At 38.1% G+C, this 23383-nt stretch overlaps 1 protein-coding gene and 1 pseudogene across 4 annotated transcripts in view; both read right to left on the bottom strand.

The window, feature by feature from the left end:
- Pak3 (p21 (RAC1) activated kinase 3) overlaps positions 1 to 23383 on the bottom strand; it is a 308173-nt gene that overhangs the window by 240686 nt on the left and 44104 nt on the right. The window lies entirely within an intron of this gene.
- LOC101701413 (centrosomal protein of 44 kDa pseudogene) lies at positions 18514 to 20817 on the bottom strand (annotated as a pseudogene).

Below are 23383 nucleotides of genomic sequence, written 5' to 3'. Positions count from 1 at the left end.
TAAATATTGATATATATATAATTTTCTCTGTATATAACCATATATAAGTATATATAAAGAAACATTTCATGAAGCAATAGTCACCATTATTGTGTAGAGTGCACACTGTTATTTCGTATTCCATTTCTTTGTTCTTGTTTTTTTGAGGGGGGTTATTTTATTTTATTTTCCTTTTTTGTTTTTGAGACAGGGTCTTGCTATGCAGTTCAGACTGGCCTTGAATTCACTATGTAGCCCAGGCTCACCTTGAACTCATGGGGATCCTTCTGTCTCAGCCTCCCTAGTGCTGAGATTACAAGCATGGGCCACCACACCCAGCGAGTTGTTGCTGTTTGTAATGCTGGAGACCTACCCACTGAGTAGATTTCCCGAGCACTGGATAACAATCAGCAGCTTGAAAATTACTGCCCTAGAACAAGTGTTTCAAAATCTGTCCCCACATCACAATCTATTGGAGTCTTTGTTAAACACATATTTGTGTGTGTGTGTGTGTGTGTGTGTGTGTGTGTATGTGATGTTGGGGATGGAACCCTCACACTTGTGAGCATGAGTGCCCTACCACTGAGCTACATTCCTACCTGCAACACATATTCTTGTGCTCTTTTCCAAACCTATGCAATCAGAATTTCTTCAGGGTACACCCGAGGGATCTATCTTTTAACCAACAACCAGATGTGCACTGACATTAAGAAATCACAGGTGTCCTCAACAACAGACACACCACCAAAACTTAATATTATCAAATGCACACTTCATGCCAGCACTGTTTGCAAAAGAGTTTTCCATACATTATTTCACTCAAGTCTTCACAACAATTCCATATTATAGATGACAAGGCTGAGTTTCAGACAGCTTCAGTGAGCTGTTGAAAGGCACACGCAAGGAGGTTAAGGGAGTGGCAGGGCTGTGATCCATAAAGGATCAATCCTTTTGAGCCCAATGTTCTACCACAGTGATTCTCCCTCACCTCTCCACTCCCTTTTGTACCTCCAGAGGCCTTGAATCTGTTCTGGAATGTTCTATACCAATCCAAATTCTGGGTCATACACCAAAATCGTCCAACCACAAGAGGCAAGGAGAAGACATAAAATAGTAATAATATTTTGGACATATATTGAGGTTTCCTGCTTCCAAAGCATATGTGTATCTACTTTCTCCACATTTGTAATTTTTAGTTATGCTGTGACAAAAGTGTGGATGAAAAAACAGACACTCAAAGGGGAGAAGCAACTTATCCAAAGTCTCCCAGCAAGTTCACAGCCAAGCTGCAGCACTCTGACTCCCTCTGGCAGGGTCTAATGCTATACTTGGGCTAGCTTTCTCCAGAGCTCCCAGATCCACCTTAATTTCCAGTCTTTCAAGTCTAGCTCCCTTTAAGGCAGAAGAGGAAGAGCTGGCTTGCTGTCTGCCTCTCTCTCTATAGAATTTACTATCAAGTGCAGAAATGAACATGTTCTCCATACACAGTGCCTGAGGGACAGGTTGCCACGACCTCCACAGGAATGTGCTGAGGACTGGCTGCATTTCTATTTTTGCCATGCAACTTGAAAAAAGCTCTGTTCTGTGCTTCAAAGAAAAATAATGGATTTCATGATGAAAGGGAAATGTGCCATCCCTCTCATGGAGGCTAAATGCCAGCAGCCACTAGCAAAGCAGCCTTTGAAAGTCTCTGCCCAGCAAAATGTTGAGAGCCCATAGGTAGAAAACCTAGATGTTGGATTCAATCAGTCTCTGTGATTGGCAGAAAGGGGCTTAGGGATGAAGGGCCTCCGTTTAGCCTCTTCAGCTGAGGCCCTCCCTCCACTGAGAACATTCTCCCTGTTTCTGCCGTAGAAGTGTGTATATGATTTCTGCAATGTGTATATGATTAAGGCACAAATGACTGGTTATTTATCAAACTGTATTGATTCTAATATTTTTCTTCACCCATTCCCCTTCATAATGCAGATCTTTTTGTTTCTCCCTTCAACAGCTCTTGAGGCAACCTCCCACTCATCCAACACACACACACACACACACACGCACACACACACGCACACACACACACACACACAATTTGTTGAAAATAAAAGCAAGACTCTTTTATCTTGGCCTCAGTCACCTGATCTTTAAAACAAATAGGCTGAGCCATATGGTCTGTTAGGCATTTTCTCTGGTTCTAGGATTCTAATAAACTATATGAGGAAAGACCCCAAAATTGCCCATGAATTTGTGATTCAGGTGCCAAACAAGGAAGAATAAATTGGCTTCAAGTTATGTTTTAAATACTCTTCTCTCATTGAAAGGAGTGAAAAAGTGGGAGAAAGAAAAAAAAACATTTATACTGTGCCCATGAGGAGGCTGGACATAATACTGTAGAGTTTTGTTGCTTCAAAAACATATCTCAGCATTTGGATGCTGACATCCTAACAATGAGGAATACACTGCCTTTCCCCCCCTCTTGTTTTCTTTTTCATTCCCTTGTTGGTAAGCCATGGCTTTAAAGCCCGCCTAGTCAATTGCCTCTTCCCCATGTGCCAATTTCCCATACCTTGTGAAGGTAGTGGGTGCAATCCAACTCTAATAGCTGAAGTTTCAACCCCATACAGCTTCAAGCTAATGCCATTTTCACCTCAGTTGAAGCATTCCATTTGATGTCAGAAAAAATTTAAAGAGGTGTTGAATTTGTTTGAGCCTGCAACTCCTTTTTAGTTTGGGAAAGCTGCCTTTGGATGGTTTCATAGATTTCAATATCAGAAAGCACAAAAATATCTCAGCTTTTTAATTTCTATTGTTAATCACCAAAGTAGTTCTTTCCTTTCGGGGATGCTAACTCAATCTGCACTCACTGCAACTTGTCAACATAGCACATGCCCCTTCCCTACCTGCTGCTCAGGGCTAGCTTTAAGACATGAGACTTCTCAGGGAAGGAGGGGGATGCTTCCAGGGTATTCTGCAAAGGAAATGAGAGAAAATGAAGAGCACTCTCACCCTTCTACAGTACAGCAGAGGGAGTCACATCAAACTGCCTGTGTCTGAATCCAAGTCACTGAATCTTCTGGGTCTCAGTTTGTTCACTGTCAAATGGAAATAGTAGTATGGGATAGCTCACAAGGTAACTGTGGTGAATAGATGAGTAAAGAGCTTAGAGCTATGACAGCACATGCTACTATCTCCTAACTGCTGGAGATGCTTATTATTATTCCTCCTGGCTAAACCAATCCTTCAGCTCTCTAGTGTTTAACTGCCTGCATTTTCTGGACATCTTATTTCATCAGAGGATCCAAAAGCACAGTGTAAATTGGACTGAGATACTTTACATCTTAGAGCCAAAGGAGCAGTGGTATAAACACAGCTTATTTTCTTGTTAATTTATTTATTCATTCTGCAAATATTTACTGGCTCCCTATTACACAGAAGGCACTATGTTAGGTGCTGAAAATATTAAGATAAACAAGACGAAGTTCTTGCTTAATAGAGTTAGCACTCTTGAAGTAGGGAGGTGGGAGAGGGAGGAGAAAGGCAAATAAGAAATATGATAAATGGGACACAAATGAGCTTGTTGAGTGTGAGACAGAAAGTATGGCTAAGGTTGAAAGTGGGGCACATGAAGGAGGGCAAAATTAGATGAGGCTGCAGGGGAAAACAGATCACTGAAGCTTTGAAGGTCAGGTAGGAAGTCTTGTTCTTTATCCTAAGAACACTGAGAGATAAATGGCAGGTTTGAAGCAAAGAATCAATATGCTGAAATGTTTGTTACAGTTCTTGCTGACTGTTGTATGGAGTTGAGATTTTGGGGTCAAAACGCTTGTAATTTTATACAAAAAAGATACCCGTTCCTCAAGTTAGGAACAAAAATAGGTGTATTCATCAGCTTTTCCATTGCTAGGATACAATATCTGACATCCATAATTTAAAGGAGAGGTTTAATTTGGCTCATGGTTTCAAGGGAATTTCATCCATAGACAGCTGTCTCCAAGGCAAAGGGCATAGTGGAGCAAAAATGCTTAGTTCATGGCAGCCTGGAAGCAAACCAGGGAACCAATGCCTAAGGAGAAGGGGCAAGAGACCAGACAGATCCTGAGGCCATGCCTCCATGACCCACTCAGACACACATAAGTGCGCTTCACCAATCCCAAGGGTGGATCCCAAAGCAAATCAAGCTGCACCTCCCCCCTTAACTGCCACATTAGGTTAGTCTTTTATGGTACAACCTAATCAAATTTAAGTTCTGCCCAAAGGAGTTCATCAGAATTATGTCAGATAGCAGCCTGGGCTATGTGCACCCACATTCTTTTCACTTGTTCATTTCTTGTCACTGAACATATATATCATCAACATCACTTTCCTCCCCTCTAACATCATTTCCAACCCACTCTGGGTGGGAGGAATGGGACTTCAGTCTGTGAGAGCAATGGTCAATGTGGGAAAGAAGGGAATTCAGAAGACACCCAGGGCCTGAGCAAGACAAAGTTCACTTGTGTGTGCCACTGAGTGTGTGCATTTATGTGTGTATAAGTGAGTCATGTGTTTTCCTGAGTCTGTGCAAGACTGTGTGCATAGTTACAGTTTTACACAGGAACAAGCTGTCTTCCATTGCTCTCAGACTTGGGGCCAAGAAGCTGAAAATATCTGCACCCATCTGCCCATTCATATGTAAATTAGTATATATGATATGCCCATAGCTATGGTGCCTTGTGTAGTACACAACCTGAACCTCCATATATGGCAACTGTCACAGCAAGTGTGGAAGCAAGTAGGAGGCTGTTGTAGTGGTCTGTGAAAGAGATGGTGTCTGATACTAGGCTATAGCTGAGGAGATGGTGAGAAGCGTTCAAAATTAGAATGCAGTTTGAAGGTAGGTCAATAGGATGTGCTAATGGCTAGGATGTAATGCGGAAGAGAACAAGAGAAACTAAGAGTGATGAAGAGTTTGACCTAAGCAACCAGGTGAGGAGTAGTACCATTTGCTTCAACATATTTGTAGAGAAAATATCACAAATCTTGCCATGGGCAGTTTCCATTAATTCCAATCACCCACGTAAGTGGCAGCTTTACTCTCTGTATCTTAAACTCCTCCTCACTGAGGATCTCAATGCACCTTATTCAAGGGGACTCTGGAAAATTAGTAATCGATCATACTCATCTTTGCCTTGGTTGCTCTTTTTCTTTTCTTCCTTTGACCTGAGATAAAATAATAATGCCCAGGGCTGGGGATTTAGCTCAGTGTTTCTGCTGCCTGCCTCGCAAGCACAAGGTCCCGAGTTTGATCCTGGTACCAATAATAATAATAATAATAATAATAATAATAATAATGCCTAGAGTTTGCTCCTATCAGTGTCTCCAGATTTATCCTTTATTTACAAGATCTCTCTCTCTCTCTCTCTCTCTCTCTCTCTCTCACACACACACACACATACACACACACACACACACACAGACACACACTCACTTTGTTTCTGAGACTGCTTCTTTTTGTCAAAACCCCAAGGCCTCCCTTTTGGGGAGTATGCATTCATTCAAGGACAGGGATTCTCCATCTACCAGTCAAGCAGCCTGCAACTCCATGACTTCATCCAAACCCTCTCTTCCAGAGAGGAAAAAGGTACCTGAGGGATGGAACTGAGCCAAGGGAGCTAAGAAACTGAGCCATATGCTGAGAAATAAAAGAAAGTAACGATGATGGAGGTAGTCAGGAAATCTTAAGGTCACTATGATCTCTTTGATTGAATTAACAAGAAGTCACAGAAAACTACAGATGCTAGGCAAGGGCTCTACCACTGAATGACATCCCCAGACCTGAGTGACATCCCCAGCCCTGCCTTCCTTTATGTTGCCAGAAGAGGAAAGGAGTCCACATTTTTAGTGACAGCTTATGGATCTGCTCTCTATAAGTCAAAGATGTCACGCTACCCCATCTCATACTGTCCAGAAAAAAAATAGATGGCTTGAACTCTGAACTGTGAGGGGAGCTTTTTTGGAGAAGGCTTCCTAATGCAGACAAGCACATAAAAGAAAATACCCATAATAATCATAGCCCAATCTCTTTAGTTCCACCCATGTGCCAGGCAACATCTAAGTACTTACAGGTTATCTCATCCAATCTGCACAGCAAGGGAGGTTGATTAGTGACACCATATCACAGCAGAAAAAATAGGCTCAGAGAAGATTAGGTACTTGTTCAAGGTCAGAGCTAAATCCTAATTTAGCTAAATCCTAATCCTAGCAAAGCTAGGATTTAGACACAGATTTGTCTGGTGGTAGACCTAGAAACATCCTTCTATTTTCAGTCACTTCTTCCCCTTACAACAAGTGGTTTAAATATCTCCCAAGCCATTGCGATGACTCCCAAAGCTCTGGCTCCACCCCTGAACTCTATTCTTCTTCTTCAATCTTTAAGCAACTCCTTTCTCCTAGATGGTTCCTTCCTACTCTTGTACCCAATTTACTCAAACTACTCAGACCCAAAACTTAAATTTTCTCCCAACTAACTATGCTTTGATTTGCCTCTTCCTGACAGCATTATCCCAATTTCTAGGTCCCCAAGTTCAGGATCATCCTCAATTCTTCTCTCTCTGACCATCTAGTTAAGCACCAAATTATGGTGATTTTTCTCTCTGTAATATCTCTTGAATCTACCCTTTCTTCTGTTTCAACTGTTTCTCACTACCAAAAAAATCTTACTTCAAGAAACTATACCAGTTTATTTCCTAAAAAGATAACCAGATCCAGAGTGCCTGAGTCTTCTGATCTTGGTCTTACTAGGCTGAAGTTATTGTGTTGGTCAAGGGCTGTGATTCTCAAAACAAGCTCTATCAGTATAAAGTCTATATATAGGATAAAGAATTCCCACATACCTTTCACTCAGATTTTCCAAATGGTGACATTTTATAAGATTTCCTTCATTATATTCTTTATTTCTGTACACAGTTATATATACACACACACTTTTTCTGAGCCATTTGAAAGTAAAATGAAGATCACATCCCTTTATCAGTAAGTGCTTCAAAAATCTAAAATCAGGGCATTTTTCAGAGCTACAAGATGATTATCAGAATCAGGAAGTCAATATTTACATGAAATTTTTATCTCATATAAACAATTTTTTTCAAATTTCACTAATTATCCCAATAACATCCTTTAGAACAAAGGAACAAAAATTACTCAGTATAAAATTCAAGCATGATTCAATCTTTGAGTCTAGTTTCCAGGTCGCTTTAATCCCCTTTAAAAATTGAGAACAGATTCTTACTTTTCTGTGTCTTTCATGACCATGACGTTTTTGAAGAATACGCTGGTCTCTGATTTTGTTATATTTCATATCACAGTGGACAAGAAAGCAGAAAATTCCCTGACTTCTCAATTTCAAAGTCACAGAGTTCAGAAGAGTCCAAATTTAGAGCTACTTCACTGGGTCCCAAACTGTTGTCATGCACCTCCTGAAATTTTGGTCACACCATTTACCCGAATTTAAGGTTTAAATTACTTTAACCTTTTAAATTTAATTACAATATAAGGCAGAATTCTAAATATGACCCCAAATAACCCTTACTCTTGTATAAATACCCTCCTCTTTGAATGTGGATTGAACCAATCAATATGATGATGAGAAATTACTCCAGTGATTAAGTTACATTATGTAGTAGAATGGAGATCATTTGGGTGGGTGTAATCTCATCACATCTCATCTCATGATCCCTCTAATAACAGAGTTTTCTCTTGCTATTAAGCAGAAGAGGAAGTCAGAGAGATTTAAGGCATGGAAGAATATGACATGCCAGGTTCCCAGGGTAATAGTTCTAAGGATAAAAATGGTTATATATGAAAGAATGTAGGAGAACAGGGTGGAGGTTTACATCTGTAATTTGTAATTACATCTGTATTATCACCACTCAGGGATGAGTCAAGAGTATTGTAAGTTTGAGCTCAGCCTGTGTAACTTATCAACCTGGCAAGGCTCTGTCTCAAAATTTAAAAAAAAGTTTTTAAAAAGGGTTGGGGATGTTGCTCAATGGGTACCGGTTGCAATCCCCAGTACCACAAAAGAAAGAAGAGGAGGAGGAGGAGGAGAAGAAGGAGGAGGAAGAAGAGGGAGGAGGAAGAGGAGGAGCAAGAGGAGGAGGAGGAAATGCAGGTGGTCTCTAGGAGCAGAGAGAACTTATGGCAGACAATCAGGAAAGAAATAAAGCCTTCAGTTTTACAACTTCAAGAGACTCAATTCTGTATACATCTGAATGAGCTGAAATAGATTCATCCAAAGAACTTCAACATAAGAGCCCAGACCAGCTGACACCTTGAACAGAAAATCCTGTCTAGTCTTCAAAGATCTAGAGAACAGACTGAAAGTGAAAATATAACATAGTAAGATTTGTGGGACACAACTAAAACAGTGCTGAGAGGGAAATTTACAGCATTAAATGCATAGATTAGCAAGGAAGAAAAATTTCAAATCAAAAATCATGCTCCCACTTCAAGAAACTAGATAATGAAGAGAAAAATAAACTCAAAAGCAAGAAGGATGAACTTAATAAATATATGAGAAAAAAAGTCAGTGATGTTGAAAACTGAAAAAAAAGCAAGGAAGAAAATTAATGAAACAAAAAGTTGATACTTTGAAAAGATCAAGAAAATTGATTAAATTGATCTTGCAAGGCTGACAATGAAAAAGGGAGAAGACAGAAATTACCAACATCTAAATGAATATATCACTGTGGCCTCCCACAGACATCATAAGGATAGTAAGGGAGTACTACAAACAATCCTGCACACATTACTTTAACAATGTAGATGAGACAGACCATTCTTTGAAAATTATAAACTAGCAAAAATGACTCAATATGAAACAGACAACTTATGTAGACTTTAAACTTTCAAGAAAATTAAATTCGTAATTTAAAAGAAACATCTCCAGGACCAGAAGTTTCCCCTGGAGAGTTATATCAAGTATTTAAATAAGAATCTACACCAATTTTCTACAACATCTTCTAAAACACAGAAGAGAACACTTTCAAATTCATTTTAAGAGGCTAGTATTACCTTAACACCAAAACAAGACAAAGACAGTACAAAGAAGAAAGGAGGACAGGAGGGAGAGAGGGAGGGAAGGAGACAGAGAGAGAGAGAGAGAGGGAGAGAGAGAGAGAAAAGACTACAAAGTAATATCTTTCCTGAATATAGATTCAAAACTTCCTAGCAACACATTAGCAAATACAACTAACCATTTGACCAAATCTAATGCTCATTCAAGATAAAATAAAAACAAAAATGAGCCATCCTCTTAGGAAACTAGAGAGAACTTCCCCAACTTGATTTTAAAAATTAGCAAAAATAAATAAATAAACCCAAATGCAAAAATAAAATTTGAATCCAACAGTATATAAAAAAGGACTGGGACTGGGATTTAGCCCAGTGCCACCGTGCCTGCCTCACAAGTGCAAGGTCCTGAGTTTGATGCCCAGCAACACACACACACAAAAAAAAAATTAAAAAAATTAAAAAGGACTGTTCACCATGTCAAATTGAGATTTATTCCAGCAATGAAAGTTTGGTTTTACATCTGAAAATCAGTGACAGTATTACTTCAATAGAGAAAAATATTTGGCAAAATTTAACACCACTTTGTGATAAAACAGTCAACAAACTATAAGTAAAACAGAACTTCCTCAACATGGTTAAAAGAATCAGTAAAACACTCACAGCTAATATCATACTGATGGTCTTCAACATAAGGTGTGGTTATGTTCTGATAATGCATCATAAGTTTAAAATGTGATCAGTCAAAAATGCATTTATCACACCTAACTTACCAAAAATCACAGCTTAGAGGATCAGTTGTTACCTCTCATGATGACATGGCTAACTGGGAGCTGTGGCTCACCCGACATCCTGAGAGAGTATCATACCACATACTGCTAAGCCAAGAAAAGGTCAAAATTTAAAAATCAAAGTTACAGTTTCCACATATCATTGTAAAGTCAAAAAATCATGAGGCAAACCACTGTTTGGAACCATCTGTACTTAACAGTCAGCTATCAAAAGTTTTCCTCAAGATCAGGAACAAGCCAGGAGGTCTACTTTTGCCATTTCTATTCAATATTGTATTGAAAGTTATAGCCAAGGCAATTATGCACAAAAATGAAATAAATACCATTCTGACTGGAAAGACAGAAACAAAACTATCTCTAATAGCAGATAACATTTTTGGTGTCCAAAAAGTCCTGAACAATCTGCTGAAAAGTGATTAGGAGCAGTAAGTTCAGCAAGGTTTCAAAATACAAGATAACAGGCAAAATGTTAATTTTACTTCTACACAGTAACAATGGGCAAAAGCAAAATAAAATCAAGAAATTCGTTCCACCTATAATACACCAATCAGAATAAAATATTTAGAAATAAATTTAACAAAATATGTACAAAATTTATACTCAAAAATATAAAAATCATTGAAAGTAATTAAAGAAGATCTAAGTATATGGAAACACATGCCATATTCATGGATTGGCAGACATAATATTAAGATAGTAATAGTCTCTAATTCATATAAAAATCCAAACAATCCCTATCACAATCTCAGGTGCCTTTTTGGTAGAAATTGACAAGTTAATCCCAAAATAATATGGAAATACAGGGGTTCCAGGTAGTTAAAACAAGTTCAAACAAAACAAAACAAAGTTGGAGGATAAGTATTGTACTTCCCAACTTTGAAACTTCACTAAAACTATAGTAATTATGGTAGTGAAGTACTGGAAAAGAATACACATAGAGAGCAATGAAATAGAATTCAGAGTCCCCAGAAAATGAACCTTTATGCTAAAGGTCATTTAATTTTTGAGACTGGTGCTAAAAAATTTCAAAAGGCAAAGAAATCTTTTCAACACAGTTTTAAAATAACTGCATCTTGGAATCAGTCCACGATGTGGCAGCAACCCACTGGACACGCTCCCCCAATCCTCCGTACAGCCACCTGGTTCCACACTACAAAGCCGCAGAGGACACTGGACCACCAGATTACCGTACTGGGTCCCACGGCTCCCGGCCCAGAGGTAAGGGCTTCTGAGCCGCCGTTCCACTGCTCCTGGTCCAGAGGAAGGGGCTTCCCAGCCACCATCCCTCCCACTGTTCCCAGCCCAGAGGAAACAGTTTTTGGGCCACAATTCCTACCGCTGCTGCCGGCCCCTGACCCACCTCTCCCAGCTCAGAGGAGGTAATCTGCATGGGCACCAACAGCATCCCCCCAGTCAAAATGAGAAAACACATAAATAAGTCTCAAAACCAGACTTCCAAATCACCTACAGCAACCACAAAGGGAAATGAGACGGAACACTCTGATACTCAACCACCTGGACCCACTAAACTGTCAACAAGAGGGGATCTGGAAAAAATGAAATCAGAAATAATTTCTCAGATAACAGGAGAAACTGGGCTCCTAGTGCAAGACACGATTAATAAATCTAGAGAAGAGCTCATGAACATGATGGAATGCCAACATACAGATGCAAATAGATTTCCGGGAGATGAAAAACTCCATTGAAAGTCAACACAGCAGAATGAGCCAATGTGAGGACAGAATTTCAGATATAGAAGATAAGATTGCAATTAATGATCAGGAAAAGAAAAATTGCTTCAAAATTATAGGGGAACAGGAGAAATCAATCCAGCAGCTGCTAGATAATGCAAAGAAGAATAACATAAGACTGACTGGACTCAATGAAGAAACAGGAGAGAGTGCAGATGACATAAAAAATCTCTTCACAGAAATAATGGCAGGAAACTTCCCAAGCAGGGGAAAAGAACTTGACATACAGATAAGTGAGGCATATAGGACTCCAAATAGCCTTGATCAAAAAAAAAATCTACACATGAGCATATAATTGTTAAGATTCCAGAAACTCAACAGAAGAACAAAGTTCTCCAAGCAGTCAGAGAAAAGAAACAAATCACATACAAAGGAAAGCCCATCAGAATCACAGCAGACTTCTCAACACAAACCATCAAGGCAAGAAGAGCTTGGAGTGACATATTCCAAGCCCTAAGAGAAAACAGCCTCCAGCCCAGGTTGATGTACCCTGCAAAACTATCTTCTAAAATTGGTGGAGAAATAAGATACTTTCATGACAAAGAGCACCTTAGGAACTTCGTGAATACCAAACCAGCACTCCAAAGAATTTTACACAATATCCTAGGAACAGACATTGAGGATCACAACTCCAGGAAAGAAAGCAGAATGAACCCATCTGGCATGACAAGAAATTAAATGGAAAGGGGGAGAACCCAACAAAAAGAATAAGTCATGGCAATGACAAGTCAATACGTTTCAGTTATAACCATCAACGTTAATGGTCTCAATTCACCAATCAAAAGAAATAGACTGGCAGAATGGGTCAAGAAGCAAAATCCAACAACATGCTGCATACAAGAAACACACTTAATACAAAATGAAACTCATAGACTGAAAGTTAAAGGGTGGAAAACAATACTCCATGCAACGGGAACCCGAATAAAAGCAGGAGTAGTTATCCTCTTGGAAGATAAGTAGATTTCAAACCACACAGATTAAGAGAGACAAAGAAGGACACTACATCCTTGTAAAGGGAAGAATCCAAGAGGAAGAGATGACAATCATAAATATCTATGCACCAAACTCTAGTGCACCCAACTATATAAAACAAATACTAATGGACATGAAAAGTCATATATGCACTAATACAATTGTAGTGGGGGACCTCAACACTCCACTGTCACAAATAGATCAACTAGACAAAAAATAAGGAATGAAATACTAGAACTCAATCGAACTCTTGAACAAATGAACTTAAAAGATGTTTACAGAGTCTTCCACCCCACAAAATCAGAATACACATTTTTCTCAGCTGCACATTGGTCATTCTCCAAAATAGACCACATACTCACACACAGAACATGTTTAAGTAAGTGCAAAGGAATTGAAGTTATCCCCTGTATATTATCAGACCATAGTGTGATGAAATTGGAGATCCATAGCAAAAGAAACTCAAAAAATTTCATAAACACGTGGAAATTGAACAACACACTTCTGAATAACCAATGGGTCACAGAGGAAATTAAAGAAGAAATCACACAGTTCCTTCAAATAAATGACCATGACAATAAAACATATCAGAATCTATGGGACACAATGAAAGCAGTCTTACGAAGGAAATTCATAGCAGTGAATACGCATATTAGGAAAACACAATGAGCCCAATTAAACAACCTGATGCTGAACCTCAAGATTCTAGAAAAAGAAGAGCAGGACAACCCCAAAGCTCATACAAGGGAGGAAATTACAAAGATCAGAGGAGAAATCAATGCAATGGAGACTAAGGGAACGATACAAAAAATCAATGAAGCCAAGAGTTGGTTCTTCGAAAGAATAAACAAAATTGACAAACCCTTAGCCAACCTTGTCAGAAAAAGGAAAGAAAAGGCCCAAATCCAGGCAATTAGGAATGAAAAGGGTTATGTTACAACAGACCCAGCAGAAATCCAGAGGATCATCAGTACCTACTTCCAGAACCTATATGCCAATAAGATGGAAAACACAGAAGAACTGGACAGATTCCTAGATACATATGACTTACCAAAGTTGAATGAAGAAGACCTAAAAATTCTGAACAACCTAATATCAACCAATGAAATTGAAAATGTAATTAAAAACTTATCAACTAAGAAAAGCCTGGGCCCTGATGGCTTCACTGCTGAATTCTACAAGACATTTAGAGAGGAACTGCTGCCACTACTGTTGAAACTCTTCAATGAAATTGAAAGGGAAGCAATACTCCCAGATTCATTCCTGGAAGCAAGCATCACCTTGATCCCCAAAGCAGAGAAAGACCCAACTGAAAAGGAGAACTATAGGCCAATCTCACTAATGAACACAGATGCAAAAATCCTTAATAAGATACTGGCAAACAGAATGCAGAAGATCATCAAGAAGATCATACACCCTGATCAAGTGGGATTCATACCAGTGATGCAGGGATGGTTCAACATATGCAAATCAATCAATGTAATACACTATATCAATAGAGGCAAGGAAAAGAACCATATGACCATCTACATAGATGCAGAAAAACCATTTGACAGAATCCAACATGCATTTATGATAAAAACCCTACAAAATAATTGGAATAGATGGTCTCTACCTCAATCTGATAAAAGTCATCTATGAAAAACCAACAGCCAATATCATACTAACTGGTCAAAACCTGAAATCCTTCACACTAAAATCAGGAACAAGACAAGGATGTCCACTATCACCACTCTTGTTCAATATAGTTCTGGAAACATTAGCCATGGCAATTAGACAAGAGAAAGAAATAAAATGAATAAAGATAGGAAATGAAGTCAAATTGTCATTATTTGCAGATAACATGATACTCTACATAGAAGACCCAAAGAACTCCACCAATAGTCTTCCAGACTTAATAACCAAATTCAGTCAAGTAGCTGGTTACAAAATCAGCACACATAAATCAATAGCTTTCCTCTACACAAATGACAGACTCACTGAGAGAGAAATAGGGCAAATAATTCTTTTCACAATAGCATCCAAACAACTGAAATACCTAGGAATCAAACTAACAAAAGAAATCAAAAGACCTCTTGTCTGCAAACTATAGCAATCTGAAAAGAGAGACTGAAGATGATATCAGAAAATGGACAGACATCCCTTGCTCGTGGGGAGGAAGGATTAATATAGTGAAAATGGCCATACTTCCAAAACTGCTATATAGATTCAATGCAATTCCAATTGAGATCCCAGCATCATACTTCATGGACCTTGAGAAAACAATCCAAAAATTCATTTGGAACAAGAAGAGACCCAGAAGAGCAAAAGCAATTCTAGGTAACAGAGACATGGCAGGGGGTATCTCAATCCCCAACCTGAAACTATACTACAACGCTACTGTGATAAAAACAGCATGGTACTGGCAAAGAAACAGAACTGAGAACCAGTGGAACAGATTAGAAGATGCGGACAGAGCTCCAGACACACTCAGCCATCTCATCTTCGATAAATAAGCCAAATACCCTCACTGGAGGAAAGATAGCCTCTTTAATAAATGGTGCTGGAAAAATAGGGTTTCAACTTTCCAAAGGTTAAAACTAGACCTATGTCTCTCGCCATGCACTAAAGTAAAATCAAAATGGATTAAAGATCTAAATATTAAAATAAAAACTCTGAACCTGTTGGAACAGAGGTTAGGTAGAACCCTTGAAGACATCGGTGTAGGAAAAGATTTTATAAACAAAACCTCAGTTGCCTGTGAACTAGCACAAACAATCAACAAGTGGGATCTCTTATTAAAAAGCTTCTGCACAGCAAGAGAAACCACCAGCAGTGTGAAGAGACAACCCACAATGTGGGAAAATATCTTCACCTGCATTTCCTCAAACAAAGGTCTACTATCTCGAATCTATAAAGTATTTAAAAAGATCAGACTTCCTAAATTTAAAGACCCAATCCAAAAATGGGCATCTGAAATGAACAGACATTTCTCAGACAAAGAAGTAGAAATAGCAAATAAATACATGAAAAAATGTTCAACATCACTGCTCATTTGACAGATGCAAATGAAAACAATGCTAAAATTCCACCTCACTCCAGAAAGAATGGCTGCTATCATGAAATCAACCAATAACAAATGCCTGCAGGGCTCTGGGGAAAGAGGAACCCTGCTCCACTGCTGGTGGGAGTGTAGACTGGTGCAACCACTGTGGAAATCAGTATGGAGATACATCAAAGAACTAGGACTGGAAGTCCCATTTGACTCCACTATTCCACTGCTGGGGATCTTCCCCAAAGAATTAAAAGAATCATACCACAATGATATATGTGCACCCATGTTCACAGCAGCACAGTTTGTGATAGCTCAAACTTGGAAACAGCCCAAATGACCATCAACTGGAGACTGGATCAAGCAAATGTGGTTTTTAAAAATAAAATGGAGTACTACTCAGCCATAAAAAATGAGAAATTAGAGACATCTATAGCTAAATGGATGCACATTGAGGTGATACTCTTAATTGAAATAAATAGGACACACATGTATAATACCAAATAGTTCCTCTGGTGTAAGAAACTGAAAGTGTAAATAAGAACTAAAATGTGTAATAGGTAATGTGAAATAGGAAGAAAAGGGGCAAAGGGGAAGGAAGTGAGAGGGCTAGGGAAAGGATAGAAGGGAATGGGATTAATATGAGAAAATGGAAAAATAGGAAGAAAATCTTTGTAAATAGGGAGGACTGGAGGGGTTGAAGGGAGGGCTGGGCAAGGGTGAAAAATAAGAACTAAGATTATGTAAAGGTGCAAATTTCCAATGATGAATGTCATTATATTGTATACCTAAAATGTACCAATGATTAGAATGAATAATCGATAATGTGAAATAGGAAGAAAAGGTCCAAAGGGGTAGGGGAAGTGGGAGGGGCAGGGGAAAGGAAAGAAGGGAAAGAAAAAAATGATGAGAAATGGAAAAAATGGAAATAAAGTCTTTGTAAATAGGGAAGGGTGGAGGGGGTGAAGGGAGTGCTAGGAATGGGGAAAAAATAAGAACCAAGATGCATTATGTAAAGGTACAATTCCCAATGAGAAATGTAATTGTGTTGTATACCTACAATGTACCAATAAAAGAATTTAACAACAACAAAAAGATAACTGCATCTTCACATGCAAAATAATTACATTGAACTCCTACTTTTCATTGTATAAAAATTAAGATAAATAAGAAATGTAATTGTAAGGGCTAAAGTTATAAGATTCTTGCAAGAAAACATAGGTGTATCTTTAAAATGACACTGAAAGCATAAGCACCAAAATTAAAAATAGGTAAACTGCTGGACATCATTAAAATACAAAACTTTTGAACTTCAAAGAACAATTCTAAGAAAGTGAAAAGGTAAACCAAAATATGGGAAAAATATTTGCAGATCACGTTTCTGACAAGGAATTGTATCTCGAATACATAAGGAATTCTTATAATCCAACAGAAAAAGACAGACAACGAGTGGAAACAACTCAAATAAGTGGATAAACAAAATATGGTGTGTATATGAAACAAAAAGACGTGAGGTACTGACACATTCTAAAACATGGATGAACCTTGAAAACCTTACACTACACCAAACAAGACTGTCTCAAAAGATCACATATTATATGATTTAATTTATATAAAATAAACAGAATAAGCAGTTCTATATAGGCAGAATGGAGAGTTGTGGTTGTCTAGGACTGGACTGGAGATGAAGCGTTGGATGGTGACAGAAGAAGAGTATGTCATTTCTTTTTTTAAAAATTCATTTATTGGTACATTTTAGGGATACAATACATTTACATTTATCATTGGGAACTTGTACCTTTACATGATGCATCTTGGTTCTTATTTTTTCCCCATTCCCAGCCCTCCCTTTACCCCCTCCACCCTTCCCTATTTACAAAGACTTTGTTTCCATTTTTTCCATTTCTCAGCATTTTTCCTTTCCCTTCTTTCCTTTCCCCTGCCCCTCCCACTTCCCCTACCCCTTTGGACCTTTTCTTCCTATTTTCACATTATCGATTATTCATTCTAATCATTGGTACATTTTAGGTATACAATATAATGACATTCATCATTGGAAATTTGCACCTTTACATAATCTCTCTTGGTTCTTATTTTTCCCACTTCCCCTGCCCTCCCTTCAACCCCTCCATCCCTCCGTATTTACAAAGACTTTGTTTCCATTTCTTCATTTTCTCATATTAATTCCATGCTCTTCTTTCCTTTCCCCTAATCCTCCCACTTCCCCTTCCCATTTGCCCCTTTTCTTACTATTTCACATTACCTATTATACCTTTTAGTCTTTATTTACACTTTCAGTTTCTCACACTAGAGAAACTATTCAGTATTTATACATGCATGTCCTATTTACTTCACTTGAGTATCGCCTCAATGTGCATCCATTTAGTTATAAAGGTCTCTAATTTCTCATTTTTTATGGCTGAGAAGTACTCCATTTTACTAAAAAACCCCACATTTTCTTTATCCAGTCTCCAGTTGATGGGCATTTGGGCTGTTTCCAAATTTTAGCTATTACAAATTGTGCTGCTATGAACATGGGTGCACATATATCACTGTGGTATGATTCTTTTAATTCTTTGGGGAAGATACCCCACAGGGGAATAGCGGGGTCAAATGGGACTTCCAGTCCTAGTTCCTGAGGTATCTCCATACTGATTTCCACAGTGGTTGCACCAGTCTACACTCCCACCAGCAGTGGAGCAGGGTTCCTCTTTCCCCACAGCCCTACCAGTATTTTTTATTGGTTGATTTCATGATAGCAGTCATTCTTTCTGGGGTGAGGTGGAATCTCAGCATTGTTTTCATTTGTATCTCTCGAATGACCAGTGATGTTGAACATTTTTTCATGTATTTATTTGCTATTTCTACTTCTTTGTCTGAGAAATGTCTGTTCATTTCAGATGCCCATTTTTGGATTGGGTTTTTAAATTTGGGAGGTCTGATTTTTTAAAGTTCTTTATAGATTCAAGATAGTAGGCCTTTGTGTAAGGAAGAGCAGGTGAAGATTTTTTCCCACATTGTGGGTTGTCTCTTCACATTGTGTGTTGTTTCTTGGTGTTTTCTCTTGTTGTGCAGAAGCTTTTTAATAAGAAGAGATCCCACTTGTTGATTGTTTGTGCTAGTTCATGGACAACTGAGGTTTTCTTCAGAATATATTTTCTGACACAAAGGTCTTACAGAGTTCTACCTAACCTCTGTTCCAGCCGGTTCAGCTTTTCTATTTTAATATTTAGATCTTTAATTCATTTTGATTTTAGCTTAGTGCATGGTGAGAGATATAGGTCTAGTTTTAATCTTTGGCAAATTGAAACCCAATTTTTCCAGCACCATTTTTTTTTATAGTTCAAAAATATCAAAGTATTTATTCAATAATGAATGGAAAAACTCCTATACCAAAAGGAATACAAATTCTTAATAAAAATATTATAGTATATTAAAATTATATGGAAAGTTCTTAAAATATACAACATGTACAGTAGCCAAAGTCCTACAGAAATTCATACAGAAAATTCTACAATTAGTGACTTGGGCATTTTAGTAACTCTGCAGTTTCTTCAAACATTTTTTTCATCCTTTCCATTTTCTGGATTGTTGTTTCATCTGTATCTTTCAAACCACAGTATGTAATATTTGAGGCTCTGGGAGTTAAATTTGTTCATTTTGTATTATAACCAGAGGACAGAGGAATATTTGCTGGCCTCTTCATTTTGATTTTTTCATCAGGAGTCACCAGATCTATGTCACTACTGGAAACATAGTAGTCACTCATTGCATTAAGCTCTACATATTCATTCTTTTTAGACAAAAGCATTTCTGTTTCAAGAAGAGTGATCCGACTTAAAAGATTAGTCCAGGTTTTTTCATCTACTATCACTTTCCCTTTCATTGTTTCTTCCAAAGAGTGTAGACTTTTCTCTATCCAAGTCAACTTATTAAGTTTTTCTTGACATTCAGCAAGCATAGTTTGTAGTGTAGTAATCTCTGGATTACTTTTTATATCTTCCTGCTCAGCCTTGGTTTCAAGGACCTGCACTTCAATAACCTTTATTTCAGAAGGCTTTAAGTCTGATGCATCACATACTTCATTATCATCTGTTACTGAACATTCTGTATCTTCCGGAATGTTAGCATTGTTTTCATTATACAGGTGACGAATCACCACGGCTTTCTTCTTTCCTGAAGTCATAAATCTGCCAGTGACATCAAAGCCAACGGGTTCTGCAGGTGCTTTCTCATTGCTTGATGAAGGCTCTGAATAAGCAGAAATGATTTTTTTTCTTGATTGTGAAGGAGTCTTATTAACACCAGTCAATTCCTTGTGCTTTTTCATCAAACAATTCAAAATATCACAAATAATCTGGATTTTCCATTCTGCGAGCCCATGCTGCATAAATTGCACTTTTGTCAAAATTGGTTTATAATCAAATTGATCACAAAGAAGCTTATAGACAGTATCTGTAAAGCGCAGGTCATTCTTTCCTAGGAGCTCTACATTACATTCCATGAGATGTTCTGTTACAAAGAGTGAGTACGAGGTAAGAGAATAGCTGATGATGGGCAAAGTTGCTGCTGTGTCTCCCTTTATCAAATCAACATAATCCACCTCTCTAGGATAATTTAATAAGTGAAGCACTTGTTCTAGTTTCCGTAAGCTTCTTTTTAAGTCACCTGTTGCCATTATTTAACATTAGATTCAGCTCCAACTCTTGCAATACAATTTTTCACCTGATAATTTGCCTGCTCCCGGGGTCTCCGTAAGGACAGCAGAGAAGCGATCTCTGAACAAACTAGGGTGCACTCCGGCCAGTTCCCTCGGGTTCACCAGCAGTAACTGAAAAATGAAGGGTCCTCACAAAGGCTCCAGCAGAGGCCAGCACGGAGGCAGGGAAGGAAGCATAAGTAACCAGAGGAACCAGCCTCCAGCTGCTACTCCCCGCGCCCCTCCAGCTCCATTTATTAAAGAGGCTATCTTTCCTCTAGTGAGGGTGTTTGGCTCCTTTATCGAAGATGAGATGGCTGAGTGTGTCTGGAGCTGTGCCTGCATCTTCTAATCTGTTCCACTGGTCCTCAGGTCTGTTTCTTTGACAGTACCATGCTGTTTTTATCACAGTAGCTTTGTAGTATAGTTGCAGGTTGGGGATTGTGATACCCCCTGCCATGTCTCTGTTACCTAGAATTGCTTTGGCTCTTCTGGGTCTCTTCTTGTTCCAAATGAATTTTTGGATTATTTTCTCAAGGTTCATGAAGTATGCTGCTGGGATCTCAGTTGGAATTGCATTGAATCTATATAGCAGTTTTGGAAGTATGGCCATTTTCACTATATTAATCCTTCCTACCCAGGAGCAGCGGATGTCTGTCTATTTTCGTATATCATCTTCAATCTCTCTTTTCAGAGTGTTATAGTTTTCAGAGAAGAGGTCTTTGATTTCTTTTGTTAGGTTGATTCCTAGGTATTTCAGTTGTTTGGATGCTATTGTGAAAGGAATTATTTGCCCTATTTCTGTCTCAATGAGTCTGCTGTTCGTGTAGAGGAAAGCTATTGATTTTTGTGTGTTGACCTTGTAACCAGCTACTTGACTGAATTTGGTTATTGAGTCTAGAAGACTTTTGGTGGAGTTCTTGGGGTCTTTTATATAGAGTATCATGTCATCTGCAAATAATGACAATTTGACTTCTTCATTTCCTGTCTTTATTACTTTTCTTTCTTTCTCTTGTCTAATTGCCATGGCTAATGTTTCCAAAACTATATTGAACAAGAGTGGTGATAGTGGATATCCTTGTCTTGTTCCTGATTTGAGTGTGAAGGATTTCAGTTTTTGACCAGTTAGTATGATGCTGGCTGTTGGTTTTTCATAGATGGCTTTTATCAGATTGAGGTAGAGATCATGCATTCCAATTTTTTGCAGGGATTTTTTTTACAAATCATTGTTGATTTTGTCAATTGCTTTTTCTGCATCTATGGAGATAAACATATGGTTTTTTTCCTTGGCTCTATTGATATAGTGTATTACATTGATTGATTTGTGTATGTTGAACCATTTCTGCATCCCTGAGATGAATCCCACTTGATCAGGGTGTATGATCTTCTTGATGATCTTCTGCATTTTATTTGCCAGTATCTTATTAAGGATTTTTGCATCTATGTTCATTAGTGAGATTGGCCTACAGTTCTCTTTTTTGGTTGGATTTTTCTCTGCTTTGGGGATCAGGTGATGCTTGCTTCCAGGAATGAATTTGGGAGTATTGCTTCCCTTTCAAGTTCATTGAAGAGTTTAAACAGTAGTGGAGGTAGTTCCTCCCTAAACATATTATAGAATTCAGCTGTGAAGCCATCAGGACCTGGGCTTTTTTTAGTTGGTAAGTTTTTAATTACATTTTCAATTTCATTGGTTGATATTGGGTTGTTTAGAATTTTTAGGTCTTCTTTGTTCAAATTTGGTAATTCATATGTATCTAGGAAACTGTCCATTTCTTCTGTGTTTTCCTTCTTGCTGGCATATAGATTCTCCAAGTAAGTATTGATGAGTGTCTGGATTTCTGCTCAGTCTTTGTAACGTCACTTTTTCATTCCTAATTGCATGTATTTGACCCTTTTCTTTCCTTTTTCGGATAAGGTTCGCTAAGGGTTCTTCAATTCTGGTGATTCTTTCGAAGAACCAACTCTTGGCTTCACTGATTTTTTGTATCGTTCTCTTTGTCTCCATTGCATTGATTTCTCCTCTGATCTTTGTAATTTCCTCTCTTTTATGAGCTTTGGGCTTCTCCTGCTCTTCTTTTTCTAGAAGCTTGAGGTTCAGCTTCAGGTTGTTTAATTGGGCTTGTTCAGTTTTCCTAATATGCATATTCACTGCTATGAATTTCCCTCATAAGACTGCTTTCATTGTGTCCCATAGATTCCGATATGTTTTATTGTCATTGTCATTTAATTGAAGAAACTGTCTTATTTCTTGCTTAATTTCTTCTATGACCCACTGGTTATTCAGAAGTGTGTTGTTCAATTTCCAAGTGTTTATGAAATTTTTTGAGTTTCTTTTGCTATGGATCTCCAATTTCATCGCACTATGGTCTGATAATATACAGGGGATAACTTCAATTCCTTTGCACTTACTTAAACATGTTCTGTGTGTGAGTATGTGGTCTATTTTGGAGAATGACCCATGTGCAGCTGAGAAGAATGTGTGTTCTGATTTTCAGGGGTGCAACACTCTGTAAATATCTAAGTTCATTTGTTCAAGAGTTCGATTGAGTTCTAGTATTTCATTACTTATTTTTTGTCTAGTTTATCTATCCATTTGTGACAGTGGGGTATTGAGGTCCCCCTCTACAATTGTATTAGTGTATATATGACTTTTCACATCCGTTAGTATTTGTTTTATACAGTTGGGCACAGTAGTGTTTGGTGCATAGATATTTATGATTGTCATCTCTTCCTCTTGGATTCTTCCCTTTACAAGGATGTAGTGTCCTTCTTTGTCTCTCTTAATCAGTGTTGGTTGGAAATCTATTTGATCTGCAAAGAGGATAGCTTCTCTTGCTTTTTGGGGGGTTCCTGTCACATGGAGTATTGTCTTCTACCCTTCAACTTTCAGTCTATGAGTTTCATTGTGAATTAAGTGTGTTTCTTGTATGAATCATATTGTTGGATTTTGCTTCTTGAGCCATTCTGCCAGTCTATTTCTTTTGATTGGTGGATTGAGACCATTAACATTGATAGTTATGACTGATACGTATTGTCCTATCATTGTCATGGCTTTTTCTTTTTGTTGAATTTTCCCCTTTCACATTTAATTTCTTGTCAACTCCAATGCATTCATTCTGCTGTGCTT

This window comes from Heterocephalus glaber, unplaced genomic scaffold (assembly GCF_053883595.1).
Source record: "Heterocephalus glaber isolate CG9 unplaced genomic scaffold, H.glaber_assembly_v1.0 deba00001613, whole genome shotgun sequence".
Taxonomy (NCBI): Eukaryota; Metazoa; Chordata; class Mammalia; order Rodentia; family Bathyergidae; genus Heterocephalus; species Heterocephalus glaber.
Note: the sequence above shows the minus strand (reverse complement) of the source record. Positions and strands in the feature narration are given on the sequence as shown.